The sequence below is a fragment of the Tauraco erythrolophus genome, chromosome 20, assembly GCF_009769465.1.
Source record: "Tauraco erythrolophus isolate bTauEry1 chromosome 20, bTauEry1.pri, whole genome shotgun sequence".
NCBI lineage: Eukaryota > Metazoa > Chordata > Aves > Musophagiformes > Musophagidae > Tauraco > Tauraco erythrolophus.
Window position 1 is genome coordinate 10,044,171 of NC_141484.1, and position 22,578 is coordinate 10,066,748.

Here is a 22,578-nt window from a genome sequence, read left to right on the forward strand (position 1 = left end):
ATTTGAAAGCAGGAGAATTATGTTCAATTGAAAGATCAATTGAGAAATAAGTGAACTGATTATAACAGAAAAAGGAGGAGATGCCACATATTCAGAAATAGAGACTTGTAAAAAAAGGTGCAGGACAGTGTCTGACAGCAAGAGGACTGTTATCTATATCCAGAAAGATAAGGCTGCAGCCTGTGGTCCTTTTTTAGGAGCTGAAGAGCATTTAGTTTTTGTGTACTAGAAGCAACACATAACAGCCTGGACAGAGAAACAAACTGGTTTCAGCCCTGTAAACATCCCTTAATGCATGCAAATAGATACTGTATTCCTAAACAATGATTTCTGATATTTCTGTGTTAGCTCTTGTAAATTAAATTACGTTTTAATATAAACAAACATCAGGACATATAGACAAAGCACGAACAAGCAAGGGACAGGCCTGTGCCACATGCCTCTAGATAGTCCTAATTCAGCCAGTTCAGTATCACAGTCGCAGGAACTCAATGCTGGTTCAGTGGAGACAATGGCAATGCCAATAACCCAAATCAGTTTAAACTTCAAGAAGCTCAGGCTACTTCCACAGACTTGACTTCTTGGCCTGCTTTTTCCTATAGATTTCCAAAGCATTTCCTGGGTTCTAGCATTGCTCAGCTGAGCTCACTCCAACTGACACTGCTGATCCACTGAGCTCTGACTGTTCTGTTTCTGAACCTGGAAACTCCCAGTCCATCTCATTTTCCCTTGTCCTTCACTGGAAAACATTGCAGGTAAACCTTTGTCTTCTTCAGTTCTACTCCTGTTTGATAATCTCTTCATGCGGCAAAGAGACTCTATAAAATACAACCATCTTCTCTATTATGCTTTGCCACTACACACACGGAGCATGGTGGCATCATAGATTTTAATTTGTGATCTTTTCTGAACCTAGAATGCATATTTAAATCCTACAGGGCTGTAGTGTTGGTGGTTTGGTTGTTTGAGGTTTTTTTGCATTTTTGCATCAATTCCTAATGTCAACTTCTGCACATTTTAACATCACTCAGTGACAGGTGGTCTAGGCTTTTTTGTTGAGTTGGTTTTGATTTTTTTGTAATTAGAACAGCTTTTGTGGTGGTAATAGTCTCAGTTTCAAGTTCTTTGTCATGTTTCCATGCTGCTGCAATTCAGTAATACCTGGTAGAGGCTTGAGTTTAGTTTTCTTTTAAGCAGCATTTAGCCTTTTCTGATACCATAGTTCACAAGACTATTATATGACAGATACTCTTAAGTACCAGGCATAAAATCATAACCAGTCAGGCAACTCATAACAATTAAATAGTGATATGCTGCCATTTTTAGAAGCTGTAAACCATAAAAATGAAATACAGCTTTTACACACAAGATTTTATACCTTTTCCAATACTTCTACTTTTCTCAATAAAAAAACAGAACCCATTTATCATGTTTCATTTGATGGCCATATCAAATGGTTTGCGAGCAATATAAATTATCTGTGCCACCTTTCCTAGCACAGAGTGAGGTTTCCTTCAGGTACATCTGCATGGCTGAACTTTATTTTTTGTGACGAGGTATAACTTAACTCTTGGTAAAAAAGGTTCTTACTACATCCTCCAAATTTTTATGTTGATTGGGATTACCAACTCATTGGAAATTTAGTTTTTCTTTTACTATATCTGTACTTTCACTTCTGCTTTTTCTTTATATCCTTGTAGGTTGTTCTTCTACAGCAACATCTCTCCCACCAACTGACAGTCTTAGTTCATAGTGGCTATTTTCTCATCATATCTTGCAATCCGATTTGATTACGTCTGAAAAATTTGATGGGCTTTTTATATATGCAAGTTCAGGTCTTCCAATTGTATTTTTCCTCATTTTCAAGTCTATTTCCTTCTCTAGGGTTTATTTAAAATTACAATTTCTATGCTTTCAAAAATTACACATCTGAAGAGGAACAAACTTGTTGACAAATGGATTACATGTTACTCCCTCCTCTTGCTGTCTTCTATGAGAAAATTAAAGAAAAATGAAATCAAAAGGCAGAAACGGGAAATACTTTGCAGGGCATCACAGGGGGAAGGAACAGAGCGAGAACACTACAGGCATCTCAGGATACTGTGACAACTGCTCTCACAAAAAAAAAATCTGCTTCCATAGAATGCCTACAAATGGCACATTTTAAATCAAACTTCAAAGAGCCAGACACGACATGCACAGTACAAACTGGAATTCACCCATAATTCCCCACTGTGAAGAGGTAGAAAAATATAAACATCACCTCCTTTTGCCATTATTGCTTAAAGATAGTAGACATGACAGAAAAACCCAGTGATAAAAAGAGAAACACATTTGCCTATGGTTACCTCATCTTCTTGCACACTGCCTCTCACTTTATTCTACTGGAAATACACATTGTGATGTTTTATAAACATCATTTTCGTTTCCTTTACAGGGAGCTGTCTATCAACAGTCATTATTAGAGTGCCCTAACTATGTCAACTCCACAAAAACGTTCCAGCCTTCTATCCAAACATCCCTCAGCTTCTTTCTCAAAGGCTTACAAGGAAACAGAAGGAAACACAATATAAAAGCACTGGAGCATATATCTATACACCTCCACCATCAAAATAGAAAAATCACTGACCCAGAAATACCCTGAACTGTGTATGGTTCTCTAAAGACCACAAGCAATCAACAGAATGTATCTCAGCTCTATATAAATCATAAGAATATTTCTTTTTTTCTCTTTTTTTTCTTAAACAAGTGCAATTGTAACCTCTCAAGGCACATGACGATGTCTGCAGTAAGAAGGCTAAAAGTAAAATCGGGGTGCCCCAGAGACCGCGGAAATACATACACTGACTTAAATGAAACTAGAACTCTAACCTGAGAAAAAAGGATTGGTTTAAATATGCTTCTTGATGAAAAATCTTCTAAAACCTCTGTTAAGTGTGGCATCCAACTGAGTGAAGTGGAACGGGTCCTTTTCTCCAAACATAGTACGGTGCGTTTTCATAGCAGGTGGAAAGGAACAGTAGAGTGGAATTCTTTTGCAGCAGTAGGTGATGGGACTACTTGGCTTTTCTAGCAAAATCAGTTATTTTAATTTTTTTTTTTATGTTCTCTGCTATATGTTGAATTTGTTGGACTCTTACTTATGAAGCATGTGCTTGTCTGAAGCACAACCTCAAGAACTCCTTGTTTTTCTCTGTCTACTTAGACAATACTAGATTTTCAGTAGGTTTTTTAAAAAGTCAAAAAGTGATGCTTTGATTATTTTGTAACATAACATCAGGGAAATCAACGCTTTCAGCTGCTGTCATATCATGACCACCTTAAATTGTGGAATATCTTCTCTAAAACTCTCTCAAACTGACAAATGCATTATGCATTTTTGATTTTGATGTACAAAAAGACTTGCTTTATACCCAATCCTGTAGTGGATCTAAACGGGGCAAAGAAGCAAGAATATCCCTCTTTACATGCTTATCTTAAAGATGCTTCTGCCTGTTTAAATTAAGAATAAATTAGCAAGCAATATGATAGTACTTCCTAAAATGTCGAACATACAAAACACAATCATATTGCTTTAACTACCTTGTCAGCAAAGAAAATGTCCAATAAACATAAACTTACTGGCTTCTAAGCTGCATAATAATCTTACAAGTCTTGTGTAAATATAATAGCTACTAAAACTCAAGCTTTAAAACAAAAGAAAAACCGTCAGTTCTTCCATGATATTAGTCAAAGACTGATTCTGCAATAAGCACAGAGACAACACTAATCCGTAACTTAAAGAAAAGCCTAAAAAGTAGGCAAAACACTGAATAACCTTAATATGTTTGCATTCATAAAGAAAGCCATCAAAACTCACAAAGCTTTGGTTCAGATTAGAAAAGAAACAAAAATAAATAAACCTCTGTTCAACGTCAGTAATAACCTAATAACAACGTTGCACCTACAGAATTCCAAGCTGCCTTCATACACAAACGGCCATGACAGTAAGTCAGCGGGTCTTTCCTACACCAGCCCCTTTGATCCAAGCACGTAAGCAGCTCATGCCCAAACACACTCACTGAATCTTCATGCTTCAGTTCACAAAGGACAGAGCAGTAGTTTTAGTGTTATTCTTGTTAAGCAAGAGCAGGAAGACGATCCAGAAACAGTCAGTTTGTTATTTCATTCCAACGATAAGGGGCATTTTTGATCAACAATTTTTTACCATTACAACCACTTTCTGAGCGCTAATAGTTCTTTTGACAGTTCACTAAATTCACGCTCAGTCATGAAAAACAACTCCCCAAGAGATTGGAAAAGATTTGGCAATTATGGTTTCCAAGGTAGACAAACCAGCATTGTTAACTTTGCCTTCTCCTCTTGGTCTTTTGCATACAAATTACCTTTCTTGAGCTCCCTTCTCTCATTCCAAATTCTCTCCTCCCATGTCTCTCAAGACAACTTTCAGAACTACACTCCTCAGTAGGCTTCCCAATCCTTTCCTTTCTACCGATTCTCTGAAAAAAAACCCAAACAACTCCACATGCACAGCATTTCTTATCCCATTCCTGGCATCTAGCAGCCCCGCTGCCCGGCGGACATAGCAAACCATTCTATTAAATCGTGATATGCTCCAAGGGTTTCACAGCAAGCACCTAGGAATGCTCTGTGTGTCTGCGGAGAGCACTTGCGCGCTAGATTTGAAACAGCACGCTGGGTTCAGCAAAAAGACTGCTGGACCTTGCAACTGCATAAAAAAGCTGTCAGGGTGAGAGAGGGAAAGCCATTCACGTCTGATGAGAAAGGTAGAAGTATTTAGGTTTAAAATTATTCTTTTCTGATTGCAAACAAGCAAAGTTTAAGGAAAAACAGGCATTTTATTATCTAACTGTACTCCAAATTATGCCTTTATTGATGGAGCAGAGAATTCTGGCAGAGAAGGTGGCTGATGCAGAGCAGAAGTGGACAAACCCAGGGGATACAAAGAAATTATCTGCTAAAGGAGGAAAAACAACAGAGAAAACGGACTGGAAATGTTAAAGAAAAGAGGCAGCAGCAGAGGCCTGCATGTCAAGAAAATGAAGGGCACTGAACAATAGCAGGATATCTCTGAGTATCAAAGGACTGAAAGTGCCAGTAGCATTAGACATGCAAAAGCAGTGCATATTCCTGAAGTCGTTTATATTGGAAGGTGTGAAGGTCAGCTACTTACGGGCACTTAATGTCAAGTGACATTAACAAGGACAAAACAGGATCCAACTTCAAAACTGACACTTTGTTTTTACTGACTTCTAATGAGACATAATCTGAAGGGCTTAAAGTGGGACTGGCAGCTGAAAGATTTATTTATTTATCTAAGGATGACTAGCTAAACAAATGCAATCAGGAGTGGAGAGAAGGGGTTAAAACAGTCAGTTTCATGCTAAAACAAACAAAAAAAGAAACAAAATCGTTCTTCAATTTAGGCTTAAAGGTTCTCACTTCTTCCCTAACAGAATACAGATGATTCACAGCTGTTTGGCATCTGTTGCACTTCTACCTAGTGAATGCATTCTCTTTGTCATTAGATACCGCCAAACACAAGAACTCGCACACAGCTCACTGGAGCACGAGCATCCTGTATGTTACTCCGTGTTCCTTACACATTTCTGATGGTGGAAATCAAGGACTAGAGACCTACAGACATGGTAATACGAAAGGAGTATCTGCCCACCTACACCTAAGAAAACACAATTTCGCTTAGTACAGCTATTTAACTCGTGAAAGAATCTAAAAGCATCACCCTTCAATTCAAAGTACGATTTTTAATATGTACCTTGTTAGCAAATAAAATACTTCTTGCAGTTAGAAAGGCACAAGTGTCAGTTCTTGTGATTTATGATCAGAGAAGTCTCATGTTTACTGGATGATTCAGAAAACATAGCTGTTACTTAGCTGCTGTATTTTGCAAATGCAAGACGAGCCAAACTTTTGGTTATTTTGTTTTGAAACACAGCAGCTTTTGACCATGTGAAACCAATTTTATGTATGCCAGTGATTCAAAATGAAAAAAAAATGTTTATGTATTACTTTTGGCATCAAATTATTATATAGTATCACATGGATGAAATATCCCAGTTGAAACAGCTGTGCAAAGTACTCAAACTGGCTTGCTGTCTTCCTCTTTGATAAACCTCTAGTCTGCTTGGAAATTCCTAATTTTTCCAGACCCCAGTTTGGTAGACTTATTTGGCAATCTGTCATCTTTCACAGGCACATACTCTCATTTTCTAACAGCTGCGGACATTCGAATTTCCATAAAAATCCACACATATCCACTTAAAAGATCAGATTCAAAAGCTTCAAACCTGCTAAAGCAGGAAAGAATAACACCAAAGCACAAGTAGCAGTTCTTGAGATAAATTACAAAAATAAGGTATAAAAATGGCATTTACCTATTTTCTTTTCTAAAAATAAATAAAAAAAACCCATCAAGTTTTCACAGCACAAGCACATCTATCAAGATTGTATTTGAAATTAATACATGCTGGACCTGAACAGTGCCCAAAAACATTAAGAACAAATGTTTTTCCTAAATGCACTGTTTTAAAATGAATGCACAGCAACAAACATAAAGTTCTGGTCAAAAGACACACAAGCTCAAAACATTATTTGTAAATTCCTGACAATTAGAAGCCCTGAAATAAGAGCAAATATTTAACACCATTTAATGCCAGCAGAAATACACATTTGGCCAACATAGCATGTTAAGAGAATTCCACAGCCTATTCACGAGGATGGCTAAGGCCACAACACCCTTGCTTTTAGCAGAAGTGGAAGAATTTTTTCTATTGTTAGAATGATTCTCCCATCCTCCCTCCCCGCACAAAGCTCTGCGCTAAGATTAATGAGGTAGTTCATGCCTTTCAGTGCTACAGGAAGCTGCGAAAATGACTAAATATTCTTTGATTATGTTTTCAGACATGTCTATACAACTCTCTTCAAACTCAGATTCTGATAAAAATGCATTGCTCTGTCTCTCAAAGAACTACTCACCTGTAGCACATCTTGTTAATCTAATTTTCTCAGATGATAATTATTATCGTTTATTGGAGGACCAGTGGCATAATTCCTTGATAAAGTATCCCAAATTCAGACAGGCATAATGAAAATACATTTTAGAAGACTATTACGGAAACTGTTCCTGAGCAAGGTTTTTGCAGAAGGTAGAAAGCTACTTTGCTTTGCCAGTTGCTCACACGTAATTACGCATAGTCAGTGAAGCAGATGTTGAGTTTTCACATACCCAATGTACAAACATCTTTTTGCTTTAAAAAAAGATTTGATAGAAGTTACAAAAGCATATGTAGAAGCCAAAATGTTAATTTTATCATCACTACAAACAGACAGTAAAAATATCACTAAGAAACATTTTTGGTTTGCTGATGTCAGTGACAAGTAACATTGCGACCATTATCAAAGTTAGCAGGAAAAAATTAACCAAATGTATCAAACAAACACCAGATGGAAATTCAAATAACCTTCAGAGTATGTGAAGCAGTAGTAGAAACATGTAATGGTTTTAGAAAGAAGTTTATTTCCTTGTAAAATGTATTATTTGTGTCTCGGTAAAAATTGAGAAAAGATTGCACTTCAGGCTATTCATCTAAAGCTCTACAAACAACAATAAAAAGTCCCAGTGTCACAAAGACAGGAACATCAGTTTGTCTTCCTGCAATGTAAGAGAACTATATAGCTTGTAATTTTACTTGTAACTTTGGAAAGCTTCTGACTTCACCGGCGAATATACACGGAGTCACTATTAAAAACATAAACAATGCCCTCCTCCCAATAAGCAAAATTAGCTGCTCCCAAAAAAAACCCAGAGCCTTTTGTTGACCTTCTCACCATTGTATATAAATACATTTATTTTCAGAATCTTTACTTTAAGACTTCTGGGCTGGCACAAATGAAGCTAAGTAACTATTAAGCATTTGCTTTCATTCATGATTTTTAATCCTTGTAAATGCACCATGCACATTGCAAAACATTGCATATCAACACTGTCACTTAATTTACCAATTGTAATCGATTCTGAGATGTTGGGGGGCAGGGAGGAAAGGTGTTTAGTTTACTATTCTGAGATTCCAAATGACAATTACATAACTCAAAGAAAGCTGACCCCAGCTAAACGGGTACACTCAAATATGTGTTAAGGGCAAGGCAAAAAATTTCTATCAATTCATTAGCCTGGACTAAAACACCTTGGTCCCTACTTTTAAGCTCTCCAGTGGTTTGCTTCCTGGTCTCAGCAGAAAAACAAACCCCAGTCCCCTCCAGCTTCCCCTTATTATTATTCCCTCCTCCTATGTTACTACTGCTCATCAGTATAATATTCTATATGGGACATCTTAGAAATTAATCTCAAGAAAGTAGGTAACACCGTAGTCTCATAATTCAAACTATACTGCGAAAAAGTAAAAGTTACCATTTTCAACACATTTTTTGCTAAATACTGCCGTAATTTCCATATTCCCCAAACTTTACCCTTCTTAGAATCAGGTATTACATTGCACGATCTGGCCTAACGTTTGGCTACCTACACGTTATCAATAAGAAACAAGGGACAGTTTTCAGTTAATTTGCAGATAAACACCTCAGCGTGACACACTCCAAACACGTACCCTGGCCCAGATATCTCTATATTTATGCAGTGGAGTTACAGGAACTGTCATTACTAACACACAACCGTCCTGCCTTTGCAGGGCTGAGAAGGTTACTCCCCTCGGCGAGGTGCTCCGTCACCGGAACGCGACCCAGCTGCAGCCACGCGGCCGTACAGCACTCTCCTTTGCACAGCAGATGCACTGGCCTCTCTCATGCTAGAAATTTCTATGTATTAGCATTCCTTACCTTTTATTTTATTCCTAACAATTTAGCACAAGCCCTGCCATAGCAAGAGCAGTTTGCCATTAACTCGAGCTATGTTATCATTTTCACTAAAGAGAAAGTTGTGTTCTATGTCTAGTTGCTTGCACCTGGTATCCTACTACAAAAGGAGACTTTGGACTTCACCTATCCTTAATACAGAACTTGAAACTAAAGTATCAGAGAAAACATGCTCGCTACTGAAGCATGTAATTTCTTCCTTCCTCTTTATTCTAAAATTACTCACATTACCTACTTGATGAAAAAAAGCCCAAGCAACCTAAGATTTGAGTCACACACAGAACATGGTAGATTCTTATCACAGGGACCCTTTTCTCACTGAGCAGTGAAATGCACGTTGCCCTCAGACAGAAAATAACTTATTGTTTCTGAATAACAAAATATGAATTTACTAGACACTGCTTCAGCCATTGAAGAAATATTTTTATGCTTTGCTTTTGTCATTTTATCAATGCTCTGTGTCCAGTAACATCCTCTACCGTACAAAACAGCAAAGTGACAGACCCAATCATTAGCACTTGATATTAACCTGCTCATATTCCATGGCCACAGCTTTATTACAAAAGCCATGAAAGACTGAATTTAAAATATTGCTCAACATCAGAATTTTTTTTCCACTTCCAATTCTAGAAATCATCTTTCTCATCCTGAATAGCAACCAGGCCCACAAAGTTTTTCTTCTCCTTCCTCTAAGCTATATTTTTGTTTGTTCTCCTCTCCCCAGGGTCTCCAAAAGGGCAAAGGATGCTTCCTTCATCACTACCTACACCTGTTAAACTTAAAGATCAAAATTATTTATTTGCAGAGAAAATTTTAATAATTTTCTATCACTAATACATGGTTATTTATACAGCTCTACCGACAAAGAGGAAAATGGGAATTCATTGGACATCACATCAACAACCCCATTCGTCTGAGACAAAAAGAGCTATAGTTAAAACTCTTTTAACTACCAGGAAATGTCTACTTAGAGTAGCAGGTCAAGGAGCACTGTCAACGAGGAGATGCCTCAGGTCACCTGCAACCATGAGAATTTTAAAGAAAACTGCTCTGAAGGCAAAAGGATAACAATTCATCATTCTTAATCTGCAGGAAATAGCTACCGTTTAAATTCCTGAATAAAAATACATGAACATTTTGGGAGGATTGTGCTTTAAAACTGGTTCAAGCTAAAAGAATTAAAATGTGAAACAACACACAGGCAATTATTGCAGTAAATGAAAGGGTCAGCTGTTCTACACTTCCTAAAAGGAGGAGGCAAACATTTAGTGAAGAAACACCAAATCCATAAAAATTTTTTAACCCATAATTTTGTATCAACAGACACACATCTTACAAAACAGAACACTGAGCCTTCTAGTACCATTATCCTTTCAGCAGAGAAACAGAACTGAGGCCTCACAAAAGTGACTTTGTATAATTTAACTGGGCTACAGCCCACAAAAACTGCTATCGCTGACGCCCAGCGTGCCGACAGGAAATAGTTGCTGCCTTGAGCCTTGATCTGCCCACGTGCAATGGAGCTTGCTGGCTGACCACAGACCGGCCTCTGTTCTCTTTGTAATTGTCAACATCTGCTCTGCAGATCTATGAATAATTTTATGATAAAAAAAATAAAAACCTCTCCTACTGACTCCAAAGGTTGTTGGTTCTGTTGTTTTTCTTTTTAAACATGTGTGATCTGACACTGAGATTAAGAAAGAGCCTGTTTTGCTCATAGGCTAAGACTTAACATTCTTCCAAAAGATGCCATTAAAATGGCATTCAGGGCAGTCAGGAAAAGCTAATGCTGCTGACTTCTTCCTTCTAAAACCAGGTGGCCAAAAAAATATTGGCATTTGAGATAATACATAATTTTCAAATATTGTAGGTAAATGGAGCAACAGTCCACTGGTGCGGGCTCTGCAGTAGCTACCTCCCTGAGAGGCAGCTGAGATTCCTCTGATTGCTTGATTCATGCCAAGTACAACCAGCTTCAACTCAAACATGTTACTGCTGAAAAAGTGAGGATGCAGATACACCAACGGACACCTTCAACATGACTTGAGTTTCAGTTAAAAGAAGAAACACATTTGAGGACAGCTTAGCAGCACTGTCACTTGAAAACTCAACTTTCCTGCTCTTTCAAGTGAGTCATCAGGGGTTCTAAGTATCTCGTATTTGAATCTAGCAGCTACTAATTTATTTTAAATTTCACAACCATCGATTTATTTATTTATTTATTTTTATAGACGAGCATCAATATGGAAGATATGGATCAAATTCTGGGGACGAGGCCACACTACAATTTTAAATTGTCACCATGCCTGGCTAAAAAGGAAAAGAAGTAAGAAAAATGGAGATGCATTGCCATTGGCCTGTCTGCAGTGCTCATTAGTGATGCTACTCTTCATGATCAGTGAAAGTGGAAGAGTGGAAACAGAAATAATTGAAAAACAAATCACATGGGGAGTGAGTACTTGCCAGTGTAAGTCTTAGTTTTCCAGGACTGGAACATAACGTGACACGACTTTCTTGGCTGCCTCCTGAGCACAGCATAGGTAGACTGTTAGATGCATATGGGACAAAACTAGAAAAAAAAAAAAAAATCTTTTCTCCTTTAGCTTAAAGACCCAGGAAATACACAGAAGGAAAAGAACAATGAGAAGCACAAAGCTGAACATGGTCCTTTTTGTGTCTTGCTTAAGCATACACTATATTCAGGGCCACTGCAATGACTTCTTTCTCTCTCTTTCTTGCTTCTATTACAATAAAGCTGAGAATTTCCCTGCAATTTCCCACATGTAAATGCTGTGACAGTAAGATTGCTTCTTGCTAGCTTGGGTTGTGTCCTGGCAGTGCTCTAAACGAAGTGTGACAAAGTGTATGAGCACGTTTAGTTTAGCACTGCTTAGCAGAGGTCTGTAGACTTGTACAGTCTGGTTTCTTGCAGAAACACTAAAAGCTCTTTAAAGCCAACTGCCAACCTGATGATCAATTTACCTCCTTCCCCTCTGACTCAATAGATAGTTTCATGAATACTCTACTGTTTTCTCCTGAATAATATTAAGACAATTGTTAATCTGCTACTTTCTTGCATTCATGGTTGGTTACATTTAAATTTCTTTATTAGAAACTACTAAGCAATTTGTTCCTTGCACAGTGAATGGGCAATTAAGTATGTGGTGAACTTGCGGCTCTCTTGTGAAGCATCAGTGAAAGACAAAATTCTCCAGGGGAAGAGACGAAACTGAGAATCAAGTGGGAAAGTGAAAGCTCCTGAAGGCTGTCACAGCCATAACAATCAATTCCAAAAGTCTGCAGTGGAAAACAGCAAAAACCTTTAGGACGCACAAAAGAAAACATATAAATAATATGAGACTTGGCCATACAGTCCCAAAGTCCTCCAAAATCACCCAAGTCAAACAGATGGGTTTCAGACAAATAAAAGCCTGGCATGATGTTCAAAATAAATTTCAACTAAGGTGTATGAAAAAGTCAGTATCACTATTACGAGACATTAAACACAAACTTGGACCCTAATTTACTAGCTTTTAACAAAGAACATGGACATGGCTTTCGCACTGGAGAATTCACAGTTCTGCTGAAAAGGTGCTTAAAAAAGGACAGGGAATGACAGAGAAGAGAACAAAGAATGTGAACATTAGATGAGGCAAAAATCAAAACAGAGGCACAAGTAAATCTAGTGCAGAAGGCTGTTTGTGTGAAGGGGCTGCGGAAGGAGGATTTGTATAACATGCTGCAGTCTCATTTAAAAAACAAAACCCCCAAAAACCCAACAAACCAGGGGGGGAAAAAAAGAAGAAAAAAAATGTGCATCTTAAGAGTCGCTGCTTAGGATTTGAACTCCTAAAGATATTTTGTCTTGTGATATAGAGTAGGAGATGACCTAGACAGAGTAAGAGGAAGATGAAAAAACATTAGGAATACGTTACATCAATTCAAAGTTCTTGCACTATAGCAGCAATCCAACAGGCTACACATGGTATAAATACTTTCATATAAGAAATGGCTATGCTACAGAGACTTGTATGTATTTTAGTATAACCACAGCAGTGCAGCTCTCTAGCAGGCAAGTGGCTGTATTTGTATGAAAGTTGTAGGTAATTAAGATGTAACTACAAGCTATGCTGATACAAATCACTTGTATACAAGTGAACCCACATCAGGGCTTTTAGTAGTATATTCTGGCATCAAAGCCCTAATCAGATAGATAAACCAATAAACTTTCTACAAGCTGACAAGCTTAGCAAGCTAAATTATAGACAGCACACTTATTCTGTCTTTAGTGGCAGAATAAACCCTCCAAAGTGATTAAGATTAAAGTCGCATTTTAAGTGAAATTTGAAACATTCTTTAAACAGGAAGGGCTTGCCTTAATTCGTCGTTACCACTTTATAAATAATAATCCCTAGATTAATATTTTCATTACTATATTTATTTCATTTTGATATTATTTTGCTGCAGGTATGCAAAGAATTATCCAAAATAGATATAGTCCTACTGGCATCCTAAGACATAATACTTCTTAAAATAATAATTCCTTTTATCGTACAAACTTTCTGAACATCTTTCACGTTGACAGGCATGCTTAATATCTACTCCAATCAATTCAACATCACAAATGAAAATGGAAAATCTTGGAAAATACTTCAAATTTGTCTAATAATAATAAAAAGTCTGGTAAGAATTGCTTTTTCTGTTTCAGTAGCTCTGAAAAAGTCACTATAATTTGCAGCAGCGACTAGGCCATCATACTTTGTTTACCAGCAATATCAGAATTTTTAACTTCACATTTCTAAAATGAAGGGTATAAAACTGCTGGGTTTACATTTCTCCTCTGCTGCCTTTTCCTGCGCTGCGGGAGCTGTCATCGCAAGTGATGCAAAAGGCTAAATCCACCCCTATCATAGAAACCAGCCCATCCAAGAGGTGGCAAAGAACCAACAGACGCAAGCCCATTTCCTTCCTTGTTACACACCCCATGCACTGCAACTGCTCCGATTTCCGTTTGGGTCAGAGCTTGACTATCCCCCTGCTAACCACAAAGCACATGCCTGCTCCACCTCCTCTACATGTGATCATCCTAGCTCTCAAAACACGAGCTGCATGCACAAGCACTGCTTCTAGAGGAACTAGATATGCTAATCCTCCTTAAGATCATGTAACTGGAATAAATGAATAGACAAATATCTATTCTTTATGAAAAAAGGCACTCTGTTCACAGCTACAGTTGATCCAAGCCAATGCTCTGAAAAGCTCACTTTTTGGTTTATTTGCGTAACTTCAGCCCAAGAACTTTTAATCACAGTCCATTTGGCCAAGGCTGTACAAACAGAAGAAAAAGCCCACGTCCCAGTTTGTCGCACTAAGAAAAAAAGTATCAAAATTGAATTAATCATTAAATCTGGATCCTTGTACTCAAAAGCTGCTAGACTGGACCAGAATCTGTTTTCTTTACAACACAGAAAAAAAAAAAGTCTCAAATGTAACAGTATGACATACATTGTTAATACTTATGAGAGGACATGGTGGATTCAAATATTTTAAAATTCAGCTTCCTTAACTAGTCAAAAAATCAGAAAAGCAGAGACAAAGGTCAAACCTGGCAGGGTGAGATCAGTATAAAAAAAAATAAGAAACCAAATCTTGACTCTGATAGATCAAATTGGCCTTTAGATCTACTCTCCAAGATGGGAAATGATGCTTTCATACTTAAACACTCAGCCACTCCAATTACTGTGGAAATTACTGAGCTCTCCTGAAAATCTAGCCAAGTACTTTTATCATTAAAAGCTGAGACCAAGAAAGGAAGTTATTTTCCAATGATGCACTTAACTCATGTTCATACACAACTTTTAAACGGTGAAAAACTATTCAATGCTCACTTACAAGAGACAAAAAAAAATATTTTTCCTGTCCCTAAGGCTAGAATAGGGAGCTGCATTGCAGTAAAAATATGTCTGAAATCAATAATCTTTATTACACTAAAACCCATAGTAAAAATATTTCCCTTTTTTGTGGAATCAGCACTTTGATTTTCAAATTCAAAGAAATAAAATGACAGGAAGTTAAGGATGTATCTGCTCTGTGCTCTTACACATGGAGGAGCAATTGAAAAATAAACATCATTAAATTAGTTGGAAACTTATATTTGGAATAGGCTTTTTGTTTTGAAAGAAAAAAACAGTTACAGTCATTTTAATATCTCACCTGTTATTTTAAACAAAAGCTGTTTTTTTGTCCCTCATCTTTTAGACAAAAGTAGTTTCCTTCGGCTAGAAAAGGCAAAGAGAGAGAAGCCCAAAGCGAAGCTCCAAGGCTGTTTATGTGTAAGCTAGCACATCAGCAGGATAAACACGGAACATCAAACAGGAATAAACGGAGCATTTAGAAACTGGAAGTTATTAGTTGGTTCCATCCATGTCCCTAACTGCAGTCCTATATTAATAACCAAGTCCTGATATTATTTTAATTTCTTGCCCTATTTTTCAAAGTAATTTTCAGAAGTATTGAGGAGATATAAATGTCAGTAGCAGTTTGGAAAACAAATTATGCATTTCCAAAAATGTCATCCTTGACAGTTTTCTTTTACACTTGGCATTATCTTTCCATCTCTTTATACCAAATGTCTTTAAAAAAATGTTTTTCAGGATGTAAACATGTTTCATTTCATATTGGTATAACTAACTACTTAAAATACTAGAAAAGACCATTATCTGGAACAAATCATAGCTCAAATCAGAGATAAACTGTTTTCTACCTGCTTAATTTCAATGTCCATCAAAATCATATCACGGTTTACGTGCCATACAAGCATCCATCATGCTGTAAGACTGTATTCATCAAGAACTTTTTGGAATAAAGTCAAACTTATTGTACTCCCAAAGTGGTTTTATATTATATTATAATGTTTCTGTTCCATTGAAATTTTACTATGTATTATGAGTCACATTCAAGCCTTGTTTAAGCATGCAAATTATCGAACAAAACATGAAAAGTCCAAGTTATTATCACTCTTACCTCTACGGCACACCTTTAATCTCATGCAAAATTGCTAACACACAAAGTGAAATCCGTACACATTTCTGAACTACTACAAACCTGTTTTAAGCTCAAAAACCTTTGACCCTGAGCTGCCTTTACACAAATCCTCACTGGGAAGTTCTAACTGTGCTGGGAGTTCACACGTGTGGGTAAGCCACTTCTCATTAAACTTCCTAGAACTCCAGGAACCCCTTTGACATGCATTTTCAAACGTAAACATAAACACTGACTAGCTTGTGAAACTGTATTTCATTCTCCCCACAGGAGAAAAAGGATCAACCACAAAAGGAAGCAGGCAATTGGTTTTTCTCTTATATGGTATATGCTTAATCCCATACAAACTAGTAGAATCTACTGCAATTAACCAGTTTGTGACTGGTTCTTTCGCTCAGTAGAAAACCATCAGAACTTCATTAGTAATGACACATCTTTAGATAACAGAGGTGAAGGAAGAAGAAACAGTGACAAAAAAGCCCAGGAAAGTGTTGAATATCTTTTCATCAACGGACAACAAGCACAGGTGAGCCATTAATAGTGGTAAAGATACGGGGGGGCGGGGGGATATCGATCAGCCTTTTCATCTTTTAGTCATTCTTAAGTAAGAAAGTCTTACCCTCTGTCCAGTTTTTGCCTTTATGAATATAACCAGACAACGTGCCATGTATTTAGCGACTTCCAGATCACCACCTCTGTTATTTCAGTTCTGACACAATGACAACCAACCCTAGCACTTAAAAAGCTGAAATTTTCTGGTCTGCAAGTAGACAAAACAGATGCTCTAAGCCACAGTATTCAATCTGTGGCCCACCTGAAAAATTCACCCTACCTGCAATCTACCCCTACCAGCTTTTTACCAGGAAGAATTTGGCTATTGAGATGCACGATGACGATGCAATACTGAGCACACTGAATTTATGGAAAACATCCAGCCACATTATCAGGAAATCTCTTGATATATGGTCCTTCCTGCCTTCAGAACAAGCTACGTGCTCCAATTGATCACAATGCTGGATCTATTTCCAAACTGAGTATCTGTAATAAATTCTGATTTATAGCATGAAATTAGAACTATAATATAGGATGACTTAGTAAATAGAGAAGCACAGTTTTTAAACCTATTAGCTAAATATCACAGGCACCTGTAACAGCACAGAAAAGTGACTGTTATGGTTCTTCTGTCAGGTGGCCGAGAGACATTATTGGTAAGCACCACAAATCACCTGTGAAAACTTCCAGATTTATCTGCAAAGCACAGTCTGTATCAGGAGGCCATACAGACACACTGCAGTGGGCAACAGGCACACAGAACCATTGTGTTTTGTTCAGACCATTATTCTTCTAAATTAGGAACATCCACATGAAAGCAAAGAAGTTTCTCATCTTTGGGGAGGAAAAAGCAGCAGGTCAGATGGAGTTATGCTTCGGGCTGAGTATAAAACCTTACGACTGTCTGTGACACTAAACTAAAGTACTGATTTAACAGACATGGGTATGAACGCATCTGTCTTACAATCCTTAAAAACTACTTGTATAAATATTTGTGTAATTAATCCAACCTCAAAACCATTCAGAAATTTTTACTTATACAACACAGTGAAATTTCCAGTGTACAAGAAGGGCATGATCAAACTTCAGTAACATTTCAAACGCAATTCAGAGTCGGATATCCTGTAGGATTAGTTTTAATCTACATTTTTTCACTTACTCCAACATCGGAACAGTTAGTTCTCGTTTGCTCATTTTCTTCCTATACCTATCAATGTGCTCTGCACTTCGTAAACAATTAAAATTTTCTGTGGGGTTTTTTGTTTGTTTTTTTTTTTTACTATTGGCCAGCAAGACAGCAGGTTTACCAGAACAAACATACGTGTATTTTAAGGCTTATATTAGTATGACTATAAAAGCATGTTTTAATCGCTCATCATTTATACAGAAGATAACCTTAACCAAGCAAATATTAATCTTACAAAAAGTAGTTTTCTCATTATTACGCTCCCTTTGTACTCTCTGACTCCCCCCACACTCTCTGGGGTATATATTCTAAAATTTCACGCATACCATAAAGCATCTGTGGAATGTTACAGTATAATTGTTTAGAGAAACATTTAATGGATGAGTAAGCATCAGGAGGCCATGGCTAAGGGAAAAGAAAAGTTAAAATGCTAGAAGCATTTTGTATTGAATGATCTTCTCAGCATGAGGACAGAGGATGGTCATTTGATCCAAAAATCTGGTATTGACTCAAGCGATATAAAACCAGCAGCCAGCATGGAGGCATATGAAGCCATCCAGCCACCTAACAAAACATCTGCTGCCACCCACCTCTTCCAAACCGGACTTGAGTCATTGTCCAGTAAAGCAATCAAATGCTCTAGGACATTATTTGATTGATAACAGGAATATTATGATAGGGGATTACATGATCCTGACAATTGGCTATTTTTTTTTAATTGGTTGCTTGGTTTCCCAATTTACAGCAGAAATCATTTGCATGTGCATGATACAGAAACGCAACAGAAGTAACTGGAAAGAAAGCTGGGCACTGAGTACAGAGACAGCTAAAAAAAGCTGAACATTATTTCACTACAAGAAACTGCTGGAGACAATATGCTGTAAATTAAAGCTCATTTTCCTGAATTCCCTGAAGGACTGCTCCTCCCAGAGATTCTACAAATCCATTAGCAAAGGCCCATCATTATAGTTTTCTTGGGGCTTATTTACTGAAGAGGGTTTAAAAAAGCACATCCAAAACAAAATGTACGGTGTATCGGGGCAGGGCAGTGGGACAAATCAGACCTAACCTTACATAATTGATTTGTAACCTGATTAGTAGAGAACAGCTGACATGGTTTTCACTCCCAAATCCTCCTCCTCCTCCCCAGACTTTTTTTAAATCAAGGAAAAGCAAAATAATTGCCTCCCTACCTGAATTCCTGATCTGAAGAACGTATACTGAGGCAGGAGAGGTGCCATATGCTGACATGTGCTGCTCTGGAAATCAAGCAGTTCTTTTAGCACCAGAGTCAGAAACGCCAGGCTTCCTGCAGACTGGTGGCACAGCTGAAGCTTGTCTGACAATTTGGCACCTAAAACCTCTGCCCAATAGGATCCTGTGGTGCTCAACAACATACAAAATGCAGCTGGTGCCGTACGATCTCTCCTAGCTTTATACTTCCACTGAATTTTCAGAAACCTAGTGTCTTAGAGGCACTTCTATTTCTGCATTAAATTTGGTAGAGAACAGGTAACAAGTTAAAAAAAAAATGATTAGGAACACATAAATAGTGTGATTTGATAAATCTCACGGACAAGTGGCACAAGTTCTGCTATGCAGCCTTCTAGTTCCAAACCCAATATGTTTTCTAAAATTCCTCATCTATGTGTAAAATGTGTGAATCTAAATCATATGTAAAAATAACAGATTGCACAGGCTGCTTGATGTTTATCATGTTGATCCAGATGTTGCTGTCAGATAAATTCACTGTTTTAATTTTTTTTTTTTCTATTGCCATACTCAAGGCAAATCCAAATACTCCATGGGTAACTTTATTTGTAACTATTTCCACTTGGTGAATTATAGAGAACCATAACATCACTGGTGATTTCAAAATGCGGTCTACAGATTACTTCTTGTGTTACAATGACTATACCAGAGCTTGTAAGTATGTCTTTGGGGGTGAGGGTAATAGGGAGCACAACACAGCTTACAATGAAGTCTAACAAACAAGACTATGTTAATCTTTTCAGCCAGTTAAATCCAAGAAAATCAAAAGCAAATGTCTTCCTACCATAACATCACAAAACACAACCCCAAATAGTTGCATCTTAATGCCTGCTAGGATGTTGTCTGCTAACTATCCATTAGCTTTCTTATAATACTCAGTACACATTCCTCCACAAGCTGGACTGATTTCTCCCACAGTTTAACTTGTTTTTGCCAGAGTCTCTTTTAGTTCAGCATTGGCTGCCTGCCTAACGAAACAACCCTTCTCTATGCCAAGACTGTCATCTTCAGTTGCACAAGACGCATCTTACTTACAAACATGTACAATGAGCCCGATGTTTAATGCTCAAAGAACTGCTATTTTAAAATAATGTCTAGCAAAACTTAAGCAGATAGAGAAGCGGTCAGTACCTAACCCTCAGGAGGGGAGGGAAATCATTCTCAAGAAGGATTTTTTTTTCCCTTTTTTGTATTTAAATACGACTTTTAAAAGAAAAAACTAAACTAATTATTAGAACATGAAAGTGCATGCATTTAACCACAGACAGCAGTGAGAAATGTAGGGCTCACTCGAAATCTGAATTTGGAAGCTTTGTTCTCACTCGGCGTGAAGTCACCATTACATAATGATCATATGCACCATAAACTTGTCTCTTACTGAAAAGACTGCCCTTTAAATATAACTTACTAAGGTTATCAGATTCTTATCAAGTATTGCTAACGACTAAAAAAATCCATCTAAAGAAACGTCTTGCCCTATTTTTCTGCTGTAATTTCGGTCACAGCTGAAACAAGAATACCTGAGTAAGAAGCTGTTCTTCAGTCAGATTATTGATCCAACGAGTATACCGTTCAGTAGACTCCAGTGGCTCTCTTCTGACTTGGCAACCAATAATCTAAAGCAAAATGAGATAAATCACAGTGTAAACGGCTCTACACCCACATGGCAACGAGACTATAAAATAAGCATTCAAAACATGGGAACTCCAAGAATTAAGATTATCTACATAGTACTTACTAGTCCCCTTCTATGTTCATAATATAATATAGTCTAATATAATTCGACACAGTTGCTCTGCTCAAATGTTAAATAGTTACAGATTTTCAAAGGTCTCTAGAAAACTAACATTGAGAAGGGTCTTTCCAATAGCTTTAGTCTTGGGAACATTTGAACCATTTTGGCTGACATTTTCAAAGGAAAGCCATCTAAAGGCAGACATCTAGAATGTAAAATTTCAATCAAAATAGTTGAAGTTTGGGAAACAAAAACTAGAACTCTGATAACACCAGACAATCACACCAACGGTGCCATCATCTGTAATACCACAAATTACTTATAATTCATATAAAACAAGGAAAAAAAAATAATCTGCGTTCTGATTTGTCTCATTCATGGCAGAACGAGCAGACACTCCATTTTGATTTTTTCACCGAAGTACTAGGTATCAGAAGGATTTTATATTATCTGTACCTGCTTAGACACATACTAACGCAACTCCATACAAACACTAAACTGTTTACTCTGCGTCTCTCTGGTTAGTGAAGCAGCAGCCCAGGAGAATCCTAGAGTGGAACAGAACCCTGCTGTTTACTACTCTCAGTGGTCTGCAGTCTACCCTAAACCTTTAGGGTACTACAGGACTTAATCATACAAGCCAAGTGAGCTGATACTGTTTTATACCAACTACTACACTCCTGTCATACTACTATTTCTCTTCTAGATTTTGTTTGGCACTTCCTGTTGAGGATGTGTTCCTTCATTGAGAATTAACATCAAAGTGGGGTATCAGCATTTCTGAACAGCAATTTCATAGAATGGTTAGGGTTGGATAATTTCAGATAATCAAGTGCTGTTCAAGAACAGTGTGGAAGACTCATTTGGTTTATTTTCCAAGCTAAGCACTCATAAGGAACATAAGTTTATACACTGAGAACACCAAGTTTAAATCTTTCGGGTATCTCTGTTTACAGAGCTTTAAACCCCACACAGATGTAGGCAGCCAGGCTAGAATTCCACACGTGCAGTTATGAACACTTTTGATGTGGGAGCACAAACACCATGAAGAGATCTTGCTGGGGACTGTAGGCAATGAAACATCACAATTTAGACTATGATTAAATACAATCAAAACAACAAACACGAAAAACGAAGTCACGATTTGCTCATTCCATAAGAATAAAATGGAATGTCTCTGAACTATGAAATTTTTCCTCAATGACAACTACTAATCCTACAGACAACTGCAATACTTATCCTAATTTTCTCCCGAATTACAGCTAAATAATACTAAGACATTTTCAGAAGTTTAATCCCAAATTCTTTTAATTGAGTATCAATTAGAAGAGGTTACAGATACATTTTCAAATGGGGCACTCCACACATATAAAAACTTCACAGAAGTTGCATGAGATGTACATATATGCTGTCTGTGAGGATGATTTTTATTTAATAATAGACTTATTTACAGAACTCTTGCTAGTATTCATTTACCAAGATAGACTATCTCCTCTTGAATATCCTAGAATTTTATAATTTACAAAGATACTCTACAAAACTATGCATGAAAGTCTAAATGGAAAAATCACAAAGCACTTTTTTCTTAGAAGGTGTTCTATAACAATACAACATAGAAACTTAGTTTCTTCATTCAAATAGTCACAGTCTAAGCTGAACAAATACAGAATCACAAACAGCTTTCACAAGGTAAGAGCTAAAAAGGAGAATCACAAATTTGCAGGAGAATCACAAATTTGCTTTTCTGAAAACTTGGTTTTCAATTAGTGCCAAGCAGTAAGTGCAGTCATCTTTTTCTATGCAACTTGAAATTTAAATGAGAAGCAGAGGACAGAGTTTCATATTTTTATATTTATTTCTGACCAGTCTGACCAGACCATTT